We start from the raw sequence: 22,492 nt of genomic DNA, 5'->3' as shown, positions 1-22,492 counted from the left end.
TTTAAGCTGTTTGTATGGAATCAATTAAGAACTTTATACAGAAATCTCATACTAGTTTTCTATTGCTGCATAATTAATTATCCCCAAACTGAGTGGCTTAAAACAACAAATATTATCTCACTGTTGCTATGGCCCAGAGCATCGGTCTGGCTCCGCAGTGTGCCTCTGGCTCAGAGTCACTCATTAGGTTTCAGTCAAGCTGCAGTTAGTCTATTCTGTAGCTCAACTAGGGGAGAATCTGAGTGCCTCAAGAGCACAAAACCCTGTAAGAAGAACCTCAGGCTATAGAATTGAGAACCTCGGTTTCTCACTGACTGTTGACTAGAACCTCCCTCAGCAGCCTGCCACATTAGTCTCTCAACAGGAGCTCACAGGATAGCAGCTGGCTCTCCTAAGAGTGAATGAACCAAAGAGTGAGTGGGGGATGAGCACCCAAGATGGAAACCACGGTCTTTTTGTGACCTAATCTCTAAGGTGCCGTTCCCCTACTTCTGCTGTATTCTAGTCATTATAAGAGAGTCAATACATCTATCTCACCCTCAAGGGGAGGGGTTAACACAAAGGGGTAATATCAAGTGGCGAGGATTATTGATAGTCATTTAGAGGATGCCTACTGCATTTCTCCTCCAACAATTTTGGTAGAATTTCTGTCATACTTTGATGATGATGTATTTATTGCATAATACAAAGCACATTATAATCACTTAAGACATCCTGGGGTTTTCTATTATTTATGCTGCTTGCTGGAAGTGTGACCTTTGGCAGATTAATTTTGGGGAGCCTCATTTCTTCTGGAAAAATGTTGATAATAATATAAGTACCACTCCTACCGAGAAGTAAGAATTATAATTTTTTCTCAGAGTGGCCCTTAGTATGGATTCAATATACATTTGGTAAAATAAAATACAAAAGTTATCTACAGTCATGTGTCACATAACATTTTGGTCAAAGACGGACCACATATAGGAAGGTGGGCCCACAAAATTAGTACCATATAGTTTAGGTGTGTAGTAGGCTATATCACCTAAGTTTCTGTAAGTACACTCTATGGTGTTTGCACAACACTGAAATTGCTTCATGACGCATTTCTCAGAAAGTATCCCTGTCGTTATGTGATATGTGAATGTATTAGGAATTATTTTCTTTATATGAAGTAATTAATTATCCACTAGCATATACAGCAATTCTGTAAACTTGCAAATAACAGAGTTGTCTTTTTTTCTGCAAACTGAAGTGTAATTGAAACTTTATTAGTAAAACCAGAAAATAGAAGTTTTTAAAAAATTGTCATTTGCCATTTTTATTATTTCCCATTTCTGGGGGAAGTAACATCATACTTAAATGAAGAGAGAAATCAGTTCTGGCTGGTTTTCGCCCTCTCTGCTCTACTGAATTGTAAAACTACACTGCAGTCAGGCAGTGCCAGCTCTCATTACTGCTCCCCCACGCCCATCCCTCTCCTCTGCAGCATTGGAGACCACTGACTGTAGACTATGTGACCTCTTAACCTCTCAAGGTCTCCATCTTTTATTTGTAACATGTTGGGGGTGGACTAGGTGATTGGAGAGAGACTTCTGAGGTCTTATTGGTTTCCTGGGAAGCTATTAGAGGCTGCACCTATTTTCAAAAAGAAAATTTCGTAAAGCTGATCTCTATAAAGGGAAATTCCTAACAATTAATCCTTATAATACCAATTGCACATAAGAGTTTCTCTTAGTATATTTCAGGAATTACCATATTACATTGATATGTTAGGTATTTCAGCAATGATAATAAACAAATTATTTGAGTATCCTGTATACACTGGCAAATTTATTTTTTTTAATGTTAAGAATAATTTAAGCCATCTGGATAATCTGAAAGAAAAGTGGTAAGATTTATGAATATATTTTTATTAGATTTTAATATATTTTACTATTGTTTTGCATGTAATTTTTATATTCTATAAAAATTTTATTGATGATTACATAATGGTACAATAAAACATTATATTATATATTAGAATGTCAAAATACATATTAGTTTCCTCTGTATTTTTTAAATAAGGTGTTTTATTTTGTTTAAATAAAATATACATTCACTTAGACAGAAATCTGGCCTTAGAGATCATTTTGTTTTGTGGTAGAAATGGTTTTGTAGTAGAAATAGTAGAAATGAGATTTTTTTAATATGCTTTCCATTTATATTTCTTGTACTTTTGTAAATGCTGCTGCCATTCCTTTAGAAATGTGATCCTGAGGTATCTTTGGCAATGTCCCATGGGGCAAATATAGAGAATAGCATAATCTGACACTTAAATAACCATAAATGACTAAATAAATGTCCAAGTCACTAGGGGAAAGAGAAGGTCATAGAACCTGTATTTCAGCTGGCAGAGCAGGAATAAATTACGCCCTAGGGAATTCAGCTGTGTTCAAGGAGGCAAAGCATTACCTATGTTAACATATTGACAGAGGACAAAGAAAGGTTTAATTAACTCAATAGCTAACTTTAAAAGTTTAAAAGAATCTATAACTTGAGAAGCAGTATCAAATCCATTAACTCCTACACAAAGGGTCATTCGTTTCTTCAACAAATATGGAGCACCAGCTATGTGGCATGTTTTCATGGGGTTTACAATCTAATTGGAGAAATTGAAATTAACAAAATTATGAAACAAATAATTGGGTAATTACAGACCAAGATATATGCTATGTGTCATGAGAGTATTTAAGAGGGAAATGTGAATCCGTCTTTGGAGGTCAGAAAAAGGTAACTTAAGGAAGAGACTTTAGCTGAGATGATTGAGGTCCTTCACTAGCTAATAAATAAAGGAGAGGAGGGTGGAGAAAGGATTTGGATAGGAAGAATAATAGGGACCTAGGCCTTATGGTACCTGATGTATGTATGGCTATTTATTAGTGAAAGAAAACTAGTGTATTTGCTCAAGGAAAAAGGGGAAAAATGAAAGTGGACATGTAGATTTGGATTCAGATCTCTAGAGGGCCTAAGCTTTGGAAATACTTTAATATTTGCTCTTCTCAAATGTAATTACATAATATGCTAATCCACAAACAAGAAAAGATTAACAAAGTTTTAATTCTCTTTAGGAGATTAGATTGATACATTTTTCAAAATATGAGAATATTTGAAAAATTATTTTGGTGTCAATGCTTTATGGTTTCCTGAGAACAAGCATCCTAGTGGGAATTCCAACACTGGGTGGGGCCCTGATCATGCAAGGCATTGTGGGCCATGTTAAATATTTTGCACCTTCATTGTAAGAAAAAGTAAGCGGGGCTGGCCTGGTGATGTAATGGTTAAGTTTGTGTGCTCTGCTTCTGCGGTGGCTCGGGTTTCGCTGGCTCCTGGGTGCAGACCTAGCACCACTCGTCAAGCCACACTGTGGCAGCATCCCACCCACATAGAAAAGACGAAGACTGGCACAGATGTTAGCTCAGGGCCAATCTTCCTCACACACATACACACACAAAAGTAAGTAACTCTGGTTGCAGAGGAACAAACAATTTGGAGAAAGGAGGCAGGAATGTGCAAGTCCAGACTGGATGTCATACAGTAATATATTCCAAAGATATTATTTTGAAAAGAAGAGTGTGGCAGAAAAGAAGACAGATTTGATACATTGTAAGGTAAAATTAACATTAGAAAATTCGTATCTTCTAATTTTCTTACTTATATGGGTTCTATTTATTGAGATTTCAATACGGGAGAAGAATTAGAGTTTGTGTCTTTTTTGAGGGAGGGAAGGAGCTGTGATTACAGGTCTGTGTTTCATTTTGAACACATTTTGAGCTCTGGGCCAGGCATATTGTCTTAAGGGTCATTGGATTGAACAGAAGACGATGCCTAGAGGAATGATTATGTTCACTCTTCAAGTAGCTGAAGAGGAATCTGAAAAGGAGACTGAGAAAGATTAGCCAGAAGCGTATGAGAAAAACTAGTAGAGGAGGATGAAAGGGAAGTCGTGAGTAAAAGAGGAATATGAGGAAACCAAACCCAATGGATCAATTCGGTCTTCAAAAGATAAACAAGGAAAGCCCACAGGTAAAGAGGGGAATTGCCAAATCTTGGGAAACACAAATCAATGTATCTAAGTGTCAATGAGTTGTGCGTTTATGTTCATCTGATTTGTTCAAAGAGATTTAACAGACCGAATCCTTTTATAGCCTTTTTTTGATTTAATAACTAATTATTGTCTATTATAAAACAGGAGAGACAGAGAGAGAGAGAGAGAAGGGAACGGGAGTGAAGTGGATGGTAGATGGAATGGGAGTGGACAGTGGATGGCAAAGAGAGGGACAAGGAAAGGGAGAGAGAGGGAGAAAACTTTTTGTTTTGTTTTCCTGGAGCTTATCTTCTAGTAGGGGGATATAGACAATAAACAAATCAGTCAGTGTGTTCGGGATGAAAATGTTATATTAAATTGGATGTTTAAGGAAAATCTTTTGCTCCAGTAACATTTGAGCTGAGCCTTGAATGAAGGGAAGACTGAGCCATGGAGTGTCTGCTTGGCAGAGGGAAAGGTAGATGAAAGTACCTTGAAGTGAGAGGGAACTTAGCTTGTCTGAAAAACTGCAAATGAGACCAGTGAGCCTAGAAAGGTTTAGACATGGGAATAACTCGGTGTCCAAAATATGTACAGCCTTTTAAACCTGAAAAGGTTGATGGTTTGGTTTTATTTTGAGTGGGATAAAAGAACATTAGAAATATCCTATTAGAGACATTACATGACTTGACTTCTCTTTATTAAGGACTATCAGGCTCACTTTGGTGGCTGTGAAGAGAAGAGACTAGAGAAGCAGAATTTGAAATAGGGAGAAAAGTTGAGACTTACTAGAGTAATCTAGGACATCAAAAATGGCTGTTAGACTGGTATTTACACTGAAGGTAGTGAAAGGAATTGTTGACAATAAATGTAGACAAATCTGTTAAACAATTTTTGAATAGGGAGTGGAGGAATGGGGAGGTAGTTGCAGGAGGAAGTAAGGTCGGGAGTATGGGTTTGCGTATTTTATTTGGGAGTGTATCACTTAAATATGTGAACAGCATATTTTGTACTTAGATGGGAATTATCCAAGAGGAATTATTAAAAAGAATGGTGGGAGAAGAAAATTGCTAGAGTGATACACTTGAGCAGCGAGCCTTTAAAAACTATTGATTAAGCTCTTACTATGTGCCAGGCACAGTTCTAGGAGATTACAAAATAAACACACAAAATACCCACTCTTATAGAGTTTAATGCTAAAGATTGGGGAGAGATGGTAAATAAAATAAGTAAATATATATTATGTCAGATGGTGATAAGTGTTAAGGAGAGAACTAAAGTTGGGAAGTGGGATGGAGAGAGCCAGCGAATGGGCTGTGGTGTTAAATAGGAGAGCCCTGTGAAAGTGACTGAGACAAAGACACGAAGGGACAGAGGCAGGTCTATCGTGTTGCGACAAGAGAGCTCCATACTTCATGACAGTAATTGTTAGCCTCAATAGGGTTAAAGCTGAGCTGAGAAACTCTTTTAACACTGAGCAAATTCTTGTTCAACTACTGACAGGAGGACTAAAAATAATTGCATCATTTTGCATGGGAGGATTATTTGGTCAAATCAGAAATTTATCTTTCTATTTTCAAAAGATCTTGGACAATGAAAGCTTAATATTCTTTATGAACGCATAAGAATGAGCATTGCACATACGTAACTCCCACTTTACAAAATCTGAGTGCATAAAATACTACTATATATTTGCGCAATCATTAGAAGGAAAGGAAACATGGGAAACTTTGTCCTCCATGACATTACTGATCTTCTCTCTAGTGTCTATATACAGTATATAAATACTTTTTCTCTTATGGTTGTTTCAGAGTTCTCTAAATTTGCATCTATCTCCACATAGCACGGCTTAAATTATATCCTTGTAGTAATTATATCATTATTAGTGAACTCTATGTGATTGATACACCCACCTATGGAGAGGTGAAATGTTGGTATCCATTCATGCTTAGGTGAGACATTTGCTATAAAAAGTACCTAATTAGTAATTTTAGCAATATACCTCTTTGGATCTTGATACCACACAAGATTTTGATAATATACAGTAGATCCAAAATTATGTCAGTTGGATTTTACTAATGTGCTTATGTGGTGTCATTTTTGTGGTGTAAAAACTTTTATTTTTCAAATTAATTAGTTGAGATAATATGTTTACTTAGTAAAGAGCCTAGCATATTGAGGTGCTCAATTAGAATTATATTAATAATATTATCTTAGCATATTATAACAGAATATTAGTCAAATATAATATAACCATATAACAAAGACATCAAAATCTCTAAATTTCTAAAGGAACTTGGCATAATAAAGATGGTTTTTCAATATGTTTGGAACTATAAAATTTACTCTCAATCATATACAATTTGATAGTTGTAAAGATATAGAGAAATTTCAAATATAAAAAGACAAAATAAGGGTGACATTAATACACTATTTGAAATAATGCAAAAGTTAATTCATATTTTATTTATCTTAAAATTAGCTGTCTGTCTTTATTACATTTAGGGAAATTATGCTTAATTTTGCACCGTATTTGAGTTCTGGCACGGAACCATTACCAAAGTATTCACTTCTTTTCATTGGCTTACCGTCCAGGATAATCGAGAGTTACAAATATGGAAAATAGTATCATTATTCAGGAGAGTTCTAAAACTGCTATTAAATTCATAGTCATTTTCAAATTGAAAAATTTACTTTTTAATTTTGCTTAAGATTTATTTAATAAGTAGGTCATTTTTGTTTTAGATGGATACAGTACTTATGTGTTTAAAGCATGTGGCGTCTACATGATTTGTTGTTGGTCTATGCAAATACTTGCAATTTCAGAATTAGCTCTTTGAGATAGAGCAAGTGGCTGGTACAGCAAGTCTTGAGTGAGTGTTCTGAACTTCTGTAGTACCTATGACAATACAGAGTGGAATGTTCTCCCTCTGACCAAGGGCAAGCAGCCCACCAAAATATAATTGAGTTCAAAGTCACTTTGATATTCTCTTATTCATCTTGAATTTTAAAACCAAAGAGCCTTGGAGCTGGTGTACTTAAATGGACAACATGAATGTGGGTGCAATGAGTTTAAGTTCTACACACAAATCCTAGGAAGACTTCAAAGTAAAATTAGAATTTTTTATGCCACATCATTACACGCTTCTCATTAACATCCATCCTATTTTTCTCTTATCGACAATAATAAACATTCATAAAAGACATATTTTCCTCTATTTCTGACTTTTTCCTGATTAATAATAACATTTAATGCACATGTCACCAGACATAGACCTTAACCCTGTTCTTTTGTCCTGCTTAAAAATCTAACTTTTATGTTTGACCTGATTTTCTTGTCTTCTTGCCAAGTGTAAGTGTTCCTTTCTCTAACACTTTGGAACCTTGGGCTTAGGCAGTTTTCAGCTATGTTCCAGGAAGAAGCTCTAAACGACAACCACCATGGACCCAGCAGTGCTAAACAGGCCCAGGCCAGCCCAGACCACAATCACAAGACTGACACATGCACAGATAGACCCACACCACTCGTCGGCAGCCACACTGTGGTGGCGACCTATATACAAAATAGAGAAAGATTGGCACAGATGTTAGCTCAGAGTGAATCTTTCTCGAGCATAAAAAGGAAGATTGGCAATAGATGTTAGCTCAGGACAAATCTTCCTCAGCAAAAAACAAACAAAAAACAAGAAAGGGACAGCACCCGCCTATAGGTATAGCAATTATGTTACCAATAGATAGAAATAATGTAATTTGAGAATATTGAAGTACATTTGAATAAACATTCAGTGTAAAGATGGAAAATCTGAGGTGTAATATGATAAATATAATTGTCAGATATACAGAATAGTGCATGACCTCCTCAGGAATCCAAACAGGCTAAAAAAATTAGCTCAGATAAAAATATATAGGTAATGAAAATTAATTCCTCCTCTGCTTCTAGATTCCCCATAAAAATTACCTTTTAGGTTTTATTGTATTCATTAATTTATCTAACTCTGTTATTAAATTTACCCTCATTACAATCCAGCCTGCCTAGAAGAGTATAGAAAAAAAATCCCCCAATCCAAGATTAAAGTAAATTCTACAGGTACTGCTCACCTTCTATCTGCACTCCCTCTACTTTCATACAGACTACTATCTATGACTGTCACTTAAATGTGTACTAGAAAATTAGAAAAAAACAAGCATCTGTTATTTTTCGTGTAAATTCCGTTTATTGTATTTTAAAGAGTTATTTGACATATTCTTTGATTTTGTGGCTGTGAAGTCATTCTTAATTAGTGTCTTTCTCTCACCCTACATCTGATATGACAGGAAATACTCTTGGCCTTATATTCAAAATATAGTTGATCATTTCCCACTAATTCTGCTGATTCCGCACTGGTCTGAATCACCATCATCTCTGACCTGGACAGTTGGAATTGCGTCACACAAGGTCTCTCTTTCTGATGACCTGTTCTCAATAGAGTTGATAAAATGATGCTGTTTAAACAGAAATTAAATCGCATCATTCTTCTGCTCACGACTCTCTTTCTTACCTCAAATGCAAAGTCCTCATAAGGGGTGTACACAACAGCGCCCTTATCATTCATTGCATCTCTGACCTATCACCTACTCATTTCCCACTTGATTATTCTGTTCCAGCCACACCATCTCCTTGAAGTTCTGTCCTTGTATAAGGTTTATCTGCGTCCCTTACCTGTAAACTCAATGGAGGCCAGTAGCATGCCCTGCCCCAGTTGAGAAAATGAAAAATGTCTCCAGACATTGTCAAATGTCCTATGGGAGGCAAAATCCCCAACCCTCCCCACTGAGAATCACTGATTTAGAGGAATCTGGAAGTCATAGTTGCATCTAGTCCCACATCCTTGAATTCATTTTCATTTCCAGGAACTTTATGTAACTTATAACTGGCTGACTATTATTTTTCCCAACAAGGTCTTGGATGTTTGGTAAATAATATATTTCCTTTTGGAAGGAAGATCTAAAAGTGAAACTTGGCTATACCATATATTATGCAATAGACAAATTGTGTTGTCTTCAAAATACTATGGAATCTAGTTATGTGTAATCAAAAATTATTACTGAACCTTTACTATTACAATGAAAATATTTTCTGAACATTAAAAATGTGCTTCCAAAGAGAAATTATAAACATCAAAAAATTAAAAATTGGATTCTACCTCATAATTTTTAACATAAAACATTTTATATAAAATGCTTGTATCAGGCATTCTCGTGTAACAAACCACTCCAATAAAGCCACGAGCATTTATTTAAATGCCTAAAGCAATAAACATCTATTTAGTGCACAAGTCTGCAACTTGGTTAGGCAGTTTTGCTGACTGGAGAGAAATAGGCTCAGCTAATGTAGGGGGGTGAATTTTTGCATCTGTGATCAGCTGCAGGTCAGATAGGCAGCTTGCCTCTCATGGATAGACTACCTCACACGTCTGGGACCATGGCTAACATAACTGGATCAAGTTGTCCTTGCTGTACAAAGTCTCTGATTTTCCAAAAGGTTAGCCTGGGCTTGTTCTCATGGCAAAGGCCAAGTTTCAAGAGAATGAAATCCCACAAAACCTCTGGAGGATCCTTCAGGAATGCCACACCATCCCTGCCTGCAGTGTTCTAGGCCAAGGAAAGTCACAAGGGCAACACAAACTCAGGTCTCAGCAAAGAGGACTCCACCTAGTGCTAGGAAGAGCTCAAAGTCCCTTTGCCAAAGGATATAAGGAGATCACTAACAATACTATTACTATGTACCACACGAATATTTTAAAAAATGTTTGAAAACTCCCACCTATAATCCCCTTTCTCCAAGTCCTTAGGGTTCCATATAATATGCTTAAGAGCACTATCAATCCAGTATTGTTCAAACAGGTGGACACTGGACATCTGGCTTACTTTGGTATTTAATGGCATACTGAGCATAGCAGAGCCCAATGGCCAGAAGAAATAGAAAGAACTTCAATTTTGCTTGGATGTCATTAGTGGTCTTCTCAGATAATTTATACTCTTATAAAAGGCATATTTTACAAAGAAAATTTCAGTATTAATGCCTGCTTTAAATAACAAATGTTTATTCAAAAACAATTATCAATGTAACATAAAAGGAGAAAATCTAGAATCACTCGCAAGATAATAACTTTAATTACTTTTCATAACTTAATATTTGCTTTTTGAGGGATTATCAGCCTCTTCAAACATCTGGCATTTGTGTTTATGTTAAGAACTCTTATTTGGTTGTTAATTAATTAGAATCAAACAATTTCAATGTCTTTCACTAGTACTTGGAAAATAACAATCCATGCCAATTGAATTCATAGTCAAAGCACTTTAAACATTGTTTTCTAAATATTTGAAACCATAGTAATTCTTTCCTTAAAGACACAAGGTTTTAAAAGAAGTCCTTTATTTTCACACAAAAGTAATAATTTAATTTTTCTCCATTTAAATTTTATACAAAATTTGAAAGGCGAATCAAAAGCCTAGAAGACCAGAGACAAGAAGATCTGGGTATGCATGTATATGGACATATGAGAGTTTGAACAAATGTAAAGATTTTTGTATCAAATGTTAATGCCACCAGAAAGCATCCACCATGGAAGGGACACTGAACAAGGCCAGTTTAAACAGAAATTGCATGGTGGGTATGTCCATGGAGTGATCACAGTGGTGGAGGTAAAGCCCACTTATGGTACTGACAGCATGGATTTACACCTACCAAGGCTAATCTAGTTACTACTGCCACCAAATTTAAACCTGACAGCCACAGAGACCAATTCTGAGCCCCCGTATGGTTCTATCCCTATAGGAGACTAATCGGCTGCTGGGTGGAAAGTTGACTGTGTTGCGATTCCTTCATCCTGGATGGTCAGCAGTTTATCATCACAAGGACAAACCTATTTTCCAGTTGTGGGATGTGCCTTTTTACACGCAGAATCTCAGCCAGCATCACCATCCTGAGGCTTACAAATTGCCTGATCCACAGGCATTGAATCACACACAACCTAGCATCTGACAAGAGGATCTACTTCATAGTAAAAAAGTGTGGGAATGGGCTAATTATCATAGGACTCATTGATCATATCACACACTGCACCATTCATAAGCAGCTGGCATAGGAGAATGTTGGATTGTCTTATTGAACGCACCATTGAAGCACCAGCTCAAGGACAAAACACTCTGCAACTGTTTGGTGTCCTCCTTCAAGACACAGTATATGCACTAAGCCAGAGACTCCTGTGTGGCTCTATGTCCCCCCAAAAAGAATACATAGGTTAAGGAACAAGAAGTAGAAGAAAGAGTGGACCCATTTACTGTCCTGGTTTTCAGTGGGAGACTTTGTATTTCCTGTTCTGCAACTTTGAACTCCAACAGGTTAGAATGTGCCACAGGGGGCACATTCTTGCCAAGGAACATAGATAGGGTCCCACTGAAATATAAGCTGTGGCTGCTGCTAGTGTAGTCTGGATTCCTCATGTCCTTGGACTAGCAGGAGAGGAGATTCATCACGTCAGCAGAAGTAATTGATCTCGCTGATAAGGTGGTATTAGAGCCCAGCCATTCATACCTTTACTCAGGACTCCTCTAAGGGGCTGTCTTTGTTTTGGGGCTCCCAATCATCCTGGTCAAGACTTTCTCACAGCCACACTGCAGTCTGAATCTCTCTATAGCTTATCCACCTTTCACTCTCTTTTCAGAGGCATCAGACCTGCATCATGGTCTGAGTCTTTCCCTGCTTTCTCCTGCTTCCTTTCCTCTTTATTCTTTGAGATGATTTTTTTCCATAACCATGCAAGTCTAACTCTGTTGGAATCTTATTTTAGGAGGGCCCAAGTTGACATGATATACAAGGTTAGACAGGTAATTCAAGGTGGAACTGGGATAAAAACCTAGCAAAGGTTTTAAATCCCATGTTTGTATCACCAAATAATAGTGCTGTTCACTTAATTTCACTGAAATAAGTGGCTGACTGTGTCATTCATACACCTCCAAATATAACAGTTAGTCAAGATCAGCCAGAGTTTAAATTAGTATTTATAAGCCAAAGGTATGCAACACACTCACACACACAAGCACGTACACACACACAACTTATGGAACAACATAAATATTATAACTGAATTTTTCAAATTGTTTGACTACTTTAAAGGTCTTAAATAGAAATAATCATTAACATAAAGAGAAAATAGCAATTTTTGTGTGGTGCAAAGCTCCTCTTCAAACTTGATTTTGAAAGAAATAATTCAAATGGACTTTGTGATCAAAACTACTTAGTGCAAGTGTACATGCTCATTGATCTCAAGGATACTTCTAATCTCTTCTTCACACCATTCACAAAATAAATTACAGCTGGGCAGGCCAAAAGTCCTCATCTACTGATTCAACTTTTCTGAACCTCCACTTTTGCTTTCAAATTTTACCCTTGAATATATGACAGGAATACGAAAATACAAACCTATTAATGAGTGAAGTTAATTTCTAATAACTACTTTCTTAGTTATGAAGACCCGGGGATTCTTTAAATTACTGCGTGTGCAAATTCAGTAATTAATCAAGGGCCATCCTTGTTTACAATTTCTGACAGGGCGAAGGGAATGGTGTCATTTTTCCACTTGCAGCTATGTGTGTATCCTTTCTCTTTGTGATGTATACACAAACATGTACAAATGTGCCTATAAAAATGCACACATATACACATCATATATAAATGCATCTGAAGTTTTTCACCAAATGTGCACACATATTATAGATTTTTAAAGATAAAACAAATGTAAACTAACAAAATCATGCCGTACTTGAACTTGTTTAAATTGTACTTGTTAAACTCAAAACAAAACCATGTTAATTGCTGTCTAAATAGGTTTTATAAAGCATTCTGGAAAATAGATTCAGATTACACTCTTTTTATAAATATTCTCTGTTACTTAATAACAAGTCCTTTGATTAGTTTAAAATGAGGTAGAGATACTTGCAAGTGTCTGAATGCTCCAGGTTTATTTTTTTACTTCCAAAGGAAAGCGTGTTTTCAAATGTCTAATAAAGCTTTTTAAATGTGTAGTCACAGATGCTGTTTCTAAAGCCTGAATTTAATTTCTGCCTCATTTGAAAAAATTGTGTTTTTTATGCAAAGTCACATCAAGAGAAAAAACCACGCAAATATAAGACAGAGATTACCGTAGATGCAAGCGATATAACAGAAAATGTGGTTTTCAATAATTGAAAAAGCAAAATGGCACATGCTAAAAATAAAAGGCACCACATAATAATTCATAACAGGTACAAATACAGTGACCTTGGTATAATCCTCACCTTATAATCAGTTTTGACTTCTGGTTTCCTTACATGGAAGGACTTGTATAATTTGAATTATAATATGGATGTACATAAAGACAATTGTGACAAATCCAGTGTTACTAGAAAAATGAATTTATATTGTGTTGGATGATTTTCCAAACATACCTAAAATCCATCTAAAAGTGAAAAAGTTAATATATATATATATATATATATTATATATATGAAGAATTATGACGAATGCTGGAACTGCTTATCTGTACAACAAAGCGATTTTAAACTATTATATGTAAATAAATTCCACATTAGTAAGATATATCAAAAGACCTGTTGGCTAACACAAATTACAAATAAAAGACATCCTTACTGTGAGTAAAACCTAATGTTATTTTTTTTTTAATTTATGAATTTAACAAGATAGTGACTTTAAAACATCAGTGTGAATACACATAGTAGATGCAAATATTAGCTTCTTTTCCTATGGGGAAAAAATCCCCAGAAAGTCTCAGTTTTTTAAACAATGCTAATCACCTAGAAAACTGGAACTAGTATTGTTGGCTACACTAAAGGGAAAGAATTAGAATGATCCAATTGTGAAGGGAGTCTAGGTTTGGTCGACTTTCCTACAACAAAATATTTTTATTTTTTTGATAAGCAGGGTGGTCACTACGATCTCCAAATGTGGTGATTCTTGGAAGACTTTTAAAATATAGACTAAGTACTGATATATCTGTTAACTTTATGAATTTTGTTTTTGACTATATTTTAATTGCATAATTATAAAGAAAAGAGTGCTTTTAGCCTTTGATACTTTTGGAAAATATATCAATTCTTTACATGAATGTTTGGCTTCATAAATATTCCTGGAACTTTCTATTTCTGGCTTTTTGTTGAATTGACTATTTATTGATCACGATGAGGAAATAAAGCAGAGTGATTAAAAGCATGAAGTTTGAAGTCAGGAAGGCAAAGTTTAAACCAGCTTGGTAAATGAGTGAGCTCCATAATCTCTGATCAGGGCATATTTGGACAAATTCTTAATCTACTTTTGGTTCATTTCCTTACCAGGAAATGGAAATAATAACATTACCTACCACATGGGAATATTATCACGGGATTTAATGAGATAATATGCACATAGTTCTTAGCATGGTATTTGTCACATAGTAAGTGGCCCAACATTATTAGCTGTTATTAGACTAGTCAAAATAAGTAACAAGGAGTATATCCATTGTTAAATGGTTCAGGGTAGGTAAGATTCACAAATTTCCAAATTTCTAATCCCTAGCTGGATTGCCCACATTTTGATTTTTTATAAAATGTGACTTTAATGCTTCATTTTGAGCATTTTTGCTATAAATTTTGTCAAGAAAATTATGGCTTTACTCATGGCAGCATTTTTTACTCACAAGTAGAGGCAAACGGACATTTAACCAAAGTTTGGTTCATATGTCGAGGCTAATGACACAGCACATACACCAGGGAGGTATGAAAAGTTTTATTATTTACATAATTGAGGTCTCTGGGGAGAGCAGGGCAGGCCTCTTAAGAAGGCTATAAATGGGCTTGAGCAAACGAGGAAAGGAAACTGGTCTGGGTTTCTATTGTGGTTGGAGTGTGGCTCAGGTGAGAGTCTGGGCACAGGGTGGGGTTTGCACGGTTTAAATACCCATCTGCTTCGTGCCTAAGGAGGGAGTGCTTAGACTTTCTCATCAGCTTGTCTAGATATGGGGCACAAGGGGAACAGACAGAAAGAAACAAGGCTTAAAAGCTGTCAGCAGTCATATATCAAAAAAAAAAAAAAAAAAAATTGGAGTCAGACTCCTCATTATACAGCAGAAAAGAAATTGAATTCCTTCGGTACTTTCTTATATTCATCTTAAGAAATTACTCTCAAGTAGTGCTTTAATGTGATAGAATGCAGTGATCAAATTTAATAATCTTCCTGGCAGTCCCAGGGAAATTTTAGTGCTGGCCAACCCTCTGCAATTATCTTCCTTCTCTCCTTCCTTCTTTTTTTCCTCCCTTCCTCCCTCCCTCCCTCCTTCCTTCCTTCCTTCACTCTTGCCTTCCTTCCTTCAATCATTCTCTCTCTTCTTTTTCTTTATTTTGCTTTTTCTATTCATAAATGAGGTTACTTTCTTCACAGTGATATGGTAGAAATGATAAATGTTTATTTCATGATTTAGGGATTTCATATGAAACATGCATGATGAGTTGTGAAGTAAGCACTACGGAAATTTATTTTTTGATGTTGCTACCCAATGTCTTATTATCTTATTTACTCTACTCTCAGGTGGATTGAGAGCATATAGCTTATTGATGACACTCGGTTCTTGTACTTATTTTACTATTGAAGATAAAACTTAAAATAGCATCTAGCATTCTAAGAAATCTTATCCTGAGTATAAAAAGGTATTGATCTTTGATGACAATCATCTTTTTCTATACTTTCCAAATTTTATCAAAATAGGTTTTGATCATTGTTACATTGATCTGGTTCTCATTTTTACTTCTATATCATAAAGGAGACTTTAGGCATATTCTTCATAGATCATTTTTAATTCTAATTTTTTAATACATGGAAAGTTCTTGGGGGCTATTTTATCGGATTATTTCCCTCTTCCCTAATAAAATATACATACATTATCAAAACTAATTTATATTCTGTCAGTTCAAATCAACAAGCAATTTTTGAATGCATATTTTTGGATCACTGTAATTTCATAAAATCAAAGCAAGTAAGGCAGAGAGAGAGAGCATATTCGTCACTGTGCCTCAGGTAATTGTTAATACATTGGGAAGTCTAAGCTTTACACAGATTAAAAAAATTAGGAAAGAAAAGTGACAGAACAAATCATAAGCTAGCTGAAAATGTTGATGACAAAATTATACTATTTTTGAAAGAGTTTTCATATTCCTTGACTGAGATATTTTTCTTTTTCACTCCATCTAATAAAACAATTGCTGCATATAAGATGTTTAATTCTTGTTTCTCAGACTGAAATAATGAATAATAAAGATGATAATTATGAATACTGAGTAAGATGAAGGATGATCAATAACTAATAATAATCAGAGAGGGTTAGTAAAAGATAGGTAGAATCTGGAAAGGTATGAGTTTGGGTGTATTCCAACTGGAATCATCATAAACAAAGTCACGAGTGCATGGGACAGATGACCTTGATATATAAGAATAGATAGTGGAAATTAAAGTAGAAAGTAAAAGTAGAAGGCATTGTTATAAAATAGCGGATTTTGAGGTTGGCTTCAAAGACTAGCATCAGTTTCTAAAACTTCAGTTTTAGTGAAGAAATTTGAATGCAATATTATAAACAATGGAGAATCAGCATAGATAATTAAGTGGAGAAACGCCATGATCCAAAGAGTATTCTGATGAATCTTCTTCTTTATTGTGGAGAATATTAGAAGAGCTGGAATTGTGAAAAACCAATGAAAATCTAGCAATGTTGCAAATTGAGATTTCTGGAATATAGATTCTGAGATGACAATTAGCATGTGAGAAATTTAATGGAGATTACTCTCAGCAGTGTCATCCATCTGGAGAGGAAAGGAAGCTGATAGAGCAGAAAGAGAGGTTGGACCATAATGGAGTCGAAAGACTTCATCCCATCTAAGAGCTGAAGTTAGGACAGCCCTTTGGAATCATCTCAAGCTACTGTGAGGGGACTGAAACTTTATGTTCCTGTGTAAATTAGTCATTGGATGAAGGCTAGCCCTGGATAGAAAGCCTGGCTTTCTTCAAAGTGGATCTCTTGAACTGAGCACAGTTTACAAGAGAAGCCGGGAGATGAGAGCTGTCAATCAGCAGCACTCCTGGCAGCTGGTGTAATAGGTCATTCGACTCTGAAAAGGAGATCAGGGTAGCCCAGAATAGGGTTGAGTTGCTTAGATCCAGTTTTTCTTTAAACTTTTTAGAGCTGCTTCTCCAAAGGCCATAGTGGCCTCTTTTCCTAGGATTTTATAACAGAAGGATTAGTGAGACAAACTACAGACTCTGTTCTGTTGCTTTTCTAAAAGCTGCGACAGAGACTAATTATTGACCTATCTTTATCCATCCCAGATTTCTCTCTTACTGGCGCCTCTGCTGTTCTAGTTAACTTACCTTATGTCATAATTCAGACCTCTATGCCTGAGGGATCTGAGATCCTTCAATTGTCCTTTTACTGTCAAAACTGGGCAAGGGAATATCAAAATTTGCTCAATAAATTACCATGGTTCAAAAATTTTCCTCGTGGTGACCACTGAATAACAGCAACGGACCAAGATGGCCTTAACATTCCCCTCAGCTTGACTAAACTTAGACAGGTTGCTTTCTGACTGCAACCCTTGATCTTCCTTTTCTTAGAGCATTTAACTTAGGAAACTTGCAATTATATTTTCCTTCTCTGCATCTTTGAAATATATCTAAATAGTCTCCCAACCTCTTGCCTATACTACACCCTGGGAGATGTCTTTGTCAAAGACCTGGGAACCATCTCTTTGAAATGTAAACATCAAATGATATAACATCCTTATTTCCCAGTGTCTATGGGAGGGTAGGATCCTGACTTCAATGGGTGCCAATTAGCAAATACAGATGGCTTAATCACAGAGAAAACATTTGAAAACTCAGAAATCACTCAATGTACTAGGCACATCCCATTGATCCACCTCTCACCCACAAAGCCCTCCAGTACTTTCCATTAGTTCCCCTCAGTGCTTAAAAATCCTGCTGTCTTTTGTTTTAGTGAAGTTCAGTCTCTCTCTCCTATTGCAATAGTCTTGAATAAAGTCTTCTTTGCCTTTGCAATATGAGCACTGGATATTAACTATTGGATTTAGCAGTGGATATTACTGTGACCTTTACAAATGCGAGGTCAATGAGGTGGAAGATGAAAGCCTGACTGTAGTGGTTCAAGAAAGAAGAGGATGAAATAAATTAGAGGTGCAGACAAGAGAAATTCTTTTTAGATTTGTGTGTGTGTATGAAAGTAACAAGGCAATAGACTGGTAACTGGAGGAGAAAGTGAAGTCAAGACAATTTTTTCAGAGATAATAAAACAACTGCATACTTTAATGCTAATGATAATAATCAGAAAAAATGAACAAAAATAGATGATTCAGGATAAAGTTGGAAAAATTGCAGGAACAAAGACTTTGTGAACATGATATTGGATGGATCCAGAGCACAAGTGAGAATATGGTCTTAAGTAAGATGAAGGACAGTTAATTCATGGTGACAGAATGGAGGTAATGCACACATAGAGATAGGTAGATGTGTTAGAACTAGATTGCATGTGTTCTCTTCTAAATTCTTATGGTTTCATAGTGAACTGGGAACTGAAAATGAGGATGGTGGGTGGGAGGTTTAGGACATTTGAAGAGAGATAAGACATTTGAAATAATCCTCTAGGAGAGTGAGAGAGTGGATAAAATGAGAAAACATCATAGAACTGCCATAAAGTCCTAAAGAGCAATCTGAGATGAGACCACCATGTATTTAAAATAAGAGCAATCAGCATGGCTGTATTTTTCCCCCTTTAGGCATGTTTAACTGTATAAGCATAAGTGTGGGGAAATGGTATTTAATCAATATTGGATTTTTGTCAAGTGAGGACAAGGAGGGTGTATAGGAGTTTGGATAAATGCTTCAGTGTAACTTAGAAAGAGGAAAAAGAACATAAAAGCTGGTAAAATAGAAAAACTAGTAGATTAACGGAATACAGATCCTGGGAGAGTTGAAGGATTGTGGGAGTTAGACAACTAGAAAGTGTGAGGTGGAAAAATAGATGATGCCTTAAGTGTCAGATACTCAAAACTTATATGATGAAGGGGTTGTAGTTATTGGCAATAATAAGGTCTAATATATGGCCCTTGGAATGAGTGGGTAAGGAAGGGTGAGAAAAATTTCATTGGAAGAATTTAAGTATCTGAGAGGCTGGCATATCAAGGGGTTACCTACACAGTTATTCAAATAACTTGCTTACTGAAAAGGACTTTGATGTGTACTGCTGGAGAGAGATCATTGGTGACTAAAAACAGAGATGGTGGGTGTTAGGGTCAGATGACAGGAGTAAAGAGTTTTGATAGGGATATATTTGTCAAAATGCCTCTATAAATTCTTAGGAAGTAGTTCTGTGAAAAACTTTTAGAGTCTTTAGGAACTTTATCACTTCATTAGAAGTATTGTAATAATTTATACTAAATTTGTACAAATATTTATCTCTAAATTTTGGGATTTTGGTGATTTTTTTTATATGTGCTCTTCTGCTTTTCCTGTTCTTTTTTAAAAAACAATCATTGTATTTATGATAAGAAAGAACTTATGAGGCGTTTTTGAAGTGATTATGAAAGTATTCAACCTGAAAATTAAACTTTTAACATTGTTTACTATATTGTTTAATAGAGAATTAGCAACTTTTAATTTTATTATTGGATCTCAGGAGAAAGAATCTATCCATGACGTAGATTTTAGTTCAAATTTATAATTATCTTCATCATAAAATTCAATAGAAAGAACCCTCAGCAGATTTACTTCAAGAAAAGTTAAGTGTTGCCATCACCAGTAAGTAAATTATCATTTTTATACAACTGTCATTATTTTTACTTCGAGAAATGACATCAGAGTATATGCAAGCAGGAAGATCAGCTGGTAACATTAAAGATTCAGTGACTGGTGTGATACAATTAAAGATATAATTTAGGAAGATCACAATTTAGGGAAAAATGTACAACATATTTCAATAAAATAAATTTTAAAATCATTTTGTGAATTGGGGAGGCTAGCTTAATAGAGAATTTGGAGGTTTTTAAGTGAATAAATGACGTCAAATGCTAAGATATCTGAGGGAGCTATTAAAAAGAGCTATTAAAAATACTGATACCTAATTCCGTTTCCAGAGGTTATGGTTCAATCAGTTTTTTGTTTGCCTGCTTGTTTTTACTCACCCAGTTCTTCTAATACGCGCTCCTGGTTGAGAAGCACTCTGGTAAGCAAAGTCTCAGGAGGAGAGATTTACATCCAAAGATTCCTACAGTGATATGCCTAGCTTTACATCATTCTAAGAATCCTAGAAGTCCCTCAGTTAGTGGATACTGTTACCAAAAATTAGCAAATAGAGATAAGAATGCATACTTCTGCGAAGTCAGTAGCAATTTTTATCATCTAAGAAAATACAGAATACCTTAAAAAATTTACACATTTTCTAGAAACTTTTCCTGAAGGGTCTAAACAGTTATAAATTAGAGGTGATAGTATGATGCAGCTATGAGTAAATGTAAGGTTGATTTCTAAAATGTTCTGGTGCTGAGTTACTTAGAAGCTAGCTGCAGGAAAGAAGAAAAAAGACCACTGAACTTGCAGAGAGAAGAGGATAAACTGGGCTAATTTTCCATCCTATTAGTTTTACTGCAATATAATTTAATATAGCCTGAGCTAAGCAGAAGTGAAGTTTAGCCTGGGGTTAAAGAAAACGCAATTACTTGTTGTTCTGATTATTCTTATTGAAAATCCTTTCGCCACCCCACCTCATCCTCAGTCCCTCCTTGTCATTGCCCTTCTGAGGCTTGCTCTGTGCCTGAGAAAGCTGGCCGCTGTGGAATACAGAATCTGGACTCTCCTGCCTGCAGGCTCCTGGGATTCTGAAAGAACCAGATTTATAGACTTGATGACAAAAATGTCTGTGGGACAGTTATACAGAAAGACCTCTTGGAATAGGCACAAAGCATGAAGTTATTTGGTCCAATGTGTTGCACACCAAAGGGCATCTAATGCAAAGGGAGCTATCGATAATCAGGTAGTTATTTTATAACTGTCAATCAGGTTCTTTCTTTAACCAACGTGGTGTTTGATATAAAGACTTGTATACAAAATGGTCATGGCAACAGGAATGATAGAGGTTGAGAATGCACTCAAAAGCCTCAAGTTCTCTCATCAAGGCCAGTCTGGCTATTAGATGTGCTGAGTGCTTAGCTTACTAATGTTAGAGGTTAGTGTTAAGCATCATTCCTGGGGAGCTATCTGATAGGCTGAATATACTGGACCTCTTCCATCAAAAAGAGGATAATGATTTTTCCTCATTGTAAGAGATAGGCATTTACAAAGTGGATTTTCCTTCCCTGTGTGCAATGATTCTACCGGCACCATCAAGTGTGGACTTACAAAATATCTTACTCACAGTCATGGTATTCTATGCAACTTCATTTCAGATCAAAGGACTTAGATTAAAGCCCATGGACTTCACTGTTCTTAACATGTACTCCATCACTGGGAAAAGACTGGAATGATAACATGATGAAATGGCCTACTAAATGCTTAATAGTGATCCCACATAGAGGTTTGAAGTTCCTTTCCATAGGACGTGGAATCTCCTTTTAATCAACACTCAATGTAAAGTGCTGTTTCTTCCACAGACTGAATATTCATATTCTGGGAGTTCCTCCTTTCACTATTACACCTAAAAATCCCCTTACAGTTTGGTTGTTTCACCTTTCTGCAGACTTGAGCTTGGTTGGTTTGGGTGTCCTTGTTCCCCAAAAGTAACACATCAATGATGAAGCACAGCTATTTAGAAGCTGAGATTGTTCCTGTCATTAAACCAACAGTCATAGAAAGGAATTATTAGACAAGCTTGGATGATTTATTCCAATTATCCAGGGGAAATTGGGAGAATGTACTCCAATGAAGTCATGTAGAACTATGTCTATAACCTTGAGGCTTTGGTAAGGCCCTGCTTAATATTCATGCTCAGCAATCAAACTCTTTGGAAGACTGTGGCTACTCCATAAAGACAGGATCTCTAAAGATCTTTGGGCAATCTTTCTGATAAAAAATCCTAGCTGGGAAAGTGCTGGTTCAAGAACCTAGAATGTGTGTGGAAGAAAGAGCTCATAATTCTCATGCTAGCCTTCAATAAGTTGCAGAAACCTGGACTGTGGCAACCATGCACATTTTATTTTATCAGCAATTACTTCTTTCTTCCTGTCATTTTCTTTCTTACCTTGTGCAGATGATACTAGTGGCGTGTAGTACTCCAGGTGGGAGTATGACTGGATTGGCATTATTTGTCGTGATATAGTGGGTGAAAGGTCTTCTGTCTTTGTGTTCAGGAAGGGAACTAATCCAGATGAAAGGAAAGAAAA

The 22,492-nt window shown here is 35.9% G+C and overlaps 1 long non-coding RNA gene across 1 annotated transcript in view; it reads left to right on the top strand.

Moving 5' to 3' along the window:
- The first annotated feature begins 323 nt into the window (after positions 1–323).
- Positions 324–22,492, top strand: part of LOC111772167 (uncharacterized) — a 34,655-nt gene continuing 12,486 nt past the window's right edge. The window contains exon 1 of the long non-coding RNA XR_002806044.2: positions 324–474. This is a non-coding gene — a long non-coding RNA (uncharacterized lncRNA). The remainder of the gene's footprint in view (positions 475–22,492) is intronic.

Source organism: Equus caballus, chromosome 5 (genome assembly GCF_041296265.1).
Source record: "Equus caballus isolate H_3958 breed thoroughbred chromosome 5, TB-T2T, whole genome shotgun sequence".
Taxonomy (NCBI): Eukaryota; Metazoa; Chordata; class Mammalia; order Perissodactyla; family Equidae; genus Equus; species Equus caballus.
The sequence above is the reverse complement of the archived record's forward strand: the minus strand, read 5'-3'. Positions and strand labels throughout refer to the sequence as shown.